The following is a 3,130-nucleotide window of genomic DNA, read 5'->3' as shown; positions in this document are numbered from 1 at the left end:
CTTTGACAAGCACTGTGGCAATTGGACAATTAAAACAGACATTCAGGGGGTGGGAAGAAGAACGAAATGGGGAGGAGGGTAGAGAAAACAGTGCAACAATGGATGAATGAGAACCCAAAATCTCTGTAAATGTTCATTAAAACTAATAAAATTTAATAATAATTTTCAAAAAAAGAAGAGTAAAGGAAAAAAAAGAACATAGCAACAACAACAACAACAAGCGTGACATTGATTACGTATTTAGTGCACATAACAGGAAGGAAATAGTTACACAGAGATTGTACACATTTTGCTAACAAATGATAGAACTTACATTGGAATTTAGGACTAATGTATGACAGCATATATGGTAAAAAATTGTGGGCTTTGCAAAAATAACTATGGACATAGAATATATTTTTAAAGGACATAAAAATGAATATTTAAACGTAATTTTAAAATACTAATGTATCTAATGAATGGTTTTGCTATTGTGAAAATTTATAAATTTGTCAAAAAGTCAAAAATATTGTCACATTTTATTGCCACTTCCAGCAACAAATGAGTTCTTAAACCAGATATTATCTGTGGTATTTTCTTCAGCAGGCTTTTTGTTCCAAAATGTTTTGTGACAAAACAGTGATGATTTCGAAGCGCCGTGCGGACCTCGGGCGTCATGTCGGCTCTGAGGCGGCTGGCGCCTTTCGTTCGCGTCTGAGGCCAGCTCTTCCGAGGCTGCTGCAAGCGGACTGCTGGGGGCGTGGGCGTCCGTCATGCCGGCGGCGGCGTGCACATCAAGCCGTCCTACCGCCAGTTCCCCCAGCTGACCCGGTCGCAGGTGGTCCTGGCCGAGTTCTTCAGTGGGACCATGTGGTTCTGGATCCTCTGGCGCTTCTGGCACGACTCGGACGCGGTGCTGGGGCACTTTCCTTATCCCGATCCTTCCCAATGGACAGATGAAGAGCTGGGCATCCCCCCTGATGATGAAGACTGAGGACTGCTTTGCCCACTGACCAGTGGGTGTGCCCTGGGTCCCTGAGCTGCGAGAAGTGATGGATTTCAAATTGTAAACAAATGCTAAATTAAAATGGTCCAACCAGGAAAAAAAAAACAAACAGTGATGATTTCTTGTGCTGAATTGTTTCACCAAGATGAAGATGGATTTAATGGACATGATATTAAGGCTTGAGGAAGGGAAAGCAACTTCATACAGGGAAAGAAATTTAGCTGTGAAGCAAGTCTAAAAGCTTTGACCACCCTCATAAAGTTTTGGAAAAAGTATGGTCCTTCACAATTCTCTCTTGTTGGGCTAAGATTGCTGTAGTTAATGAAAGATCAGACACTAACATGGGTTGTAGTAGGGAGTGGTGTGACCTGGAATGAAGTCTTTCATTGTGGATCAACTAACTGCCATTGGCGTGATTCTCACTCATAGTGACCATATTTATCAGATACCCCAAAGCATGAATCTTTATGAGAGGAAAGCACCATCTTTCTTCTTCATAGCAAATGACTGATTTGAATTGCTGACATTTTTGCTAGCAGCACAATAGGTAATGCATTACACAACTAGAGATCCTAGTAGCTGAGAAAATCTGTGAAAATTGAAGAGATCTGCTGAATATGTCAGATGCCTTATTCAAAAAGCCTTTTCCAAGATTCATTGGCCTTGCTTCTTTATCTCCAGTAAGTTATACATTAACACAAGTAGAAATAAAGTCTACCTTTTCCATTTTCCACTGAAGTTGCTCTTTGGGTAAGATTTTACAACTTTACAGAACATACTTTGTCAAAATGGCCTCATAATCATTATCTTGAGAGATGTTATTTCCTGTTTGTGATTTTCAGAGCAAAGGGAAAACAAACAAACAAACAAAATAAGAGAGAGAGAGAGTGAGCGAGTGAGATGTTTCATTGTCTTAGAAGCCCTTTCTTAAAATAAACTGAACTACTTTTTTTTTTCTTTCCAGGAATTAAATGAGTTTTTTTTTCCCACTCCCTTTTCCCCTACAGATGAAAATTTTATATGTTTGAGTAACGTTGAATATATACATAGACAATATGCAATTTTATGCACAAAAAGATAAAACCATAATTTTTTACTATCTAAACCAATTTTCAGTGAGAGTTCAGAACAGCCAGAGAAATAGTCTCACTCCAATAAAGTTGATATAGATTTGATTCTTTTTTTGTCATTTCTTCTGTATTCATAATATGTATTCACCAGACATTCTACCAGAGAAAGATGAGGTAGTTTTCTTCCATAACGATTTCAAAATTGGAAACCCTTTTGACAGTTCTGCTTTATTGTACAAGGTCACTGCAAGTCAAAATGGATTCTAAGGCTGAGGATTTTAACATACAGGAAATGATAGACGAATATTTGTTGAAAGAGTGGAATGGCCTAAAAGAAAAGTTATTATTAAACAGCTAGAAAGATGTAAATTAATCACGATATATATAGCTGGAGTAGCCTAGTGGCAAGAGGATGTACTGCCTCCCCGAAGACATGCAGTTAGAGACCACAAGCTGTTCCTCAGGGGAAAGATGGGAAATCTCCTCCTGTGCGATTACTGCTTCTGAAAACTCGCTGGTGGATGAGCTACGGGTTGCTTCCAACATGGCAGCACACAATAACAACTGCAACATATATATCTGTTGAGCACCATTGAGTTAGAACTGACCCGTAGCTGACTCCAGTGGTTTTTAAAGATAGTTTTATCACATGGGAGGAGATTGTCCATCCTTCTCCTGCAGAGCAGCTGGTGGATTCGAACTCTGTGCCTTCTGGGATGCAAGGCAGTTTCTTACCATAAGACCATTCATTGTTGTTGTTAAGCGTTGTCAAGTCGTAGAGGAGCCATAGTGATCCTATGAATGAAATTCCTGAACCCTGTTCTATCACTATCATCATTTCTCTAAGTTTATAGATTCCGGAGGCAAGCTATTTTGGAAGTGGATGCCACTCCTGCATCCAAGCTTGTTTTAATCTGGGAGCTCCACGAAATACTGTTCACCGTGGGTAACCATTATTACATTTGACACATCAGTGCCACAGTGTTTAGCATCACAACAATCATGAGTTACCTCTGTACAGCAAAAGGACAGAACAGTACCATACCACTTAGAAGAATGTTTGACAAAAAAACAA

The 3,130-nt window shown here is 39.4% G+C and overlaps 1 pseudogene; it reads left to right on the top strand.

Annotated features, from left to right (window-relative positions):
• Nucleotides 1-655: 655 nt before the first annotated feature.
• On the top strand, nt 656-973 carry LOC102851717 (annotated as a pseudogene).
• Nucleotides 974-3,130: the final 2,157 nt, after the last annotated feature.

This window comes from Elephantulus edwardii, unplaced genomic scaffold (assembly GCF_000299155.1).
Source record: "Elephantulus edwardii isolate Elephantulus edwardi_28Jun2011 unplaced genomic scaffold, EleEdw1.0 scaffold00107, whole genome shotgun sequence".
Lineage (NCBI taxonomy): Eukaryota > Metazoa > Chordata > Mammalia > Macroscelidea > Macroscelididae > Elephantulus > Elephantulus edwardii.
This window is presented reverse-complemented; position numbering and strand designations above follow the sequence as displayed.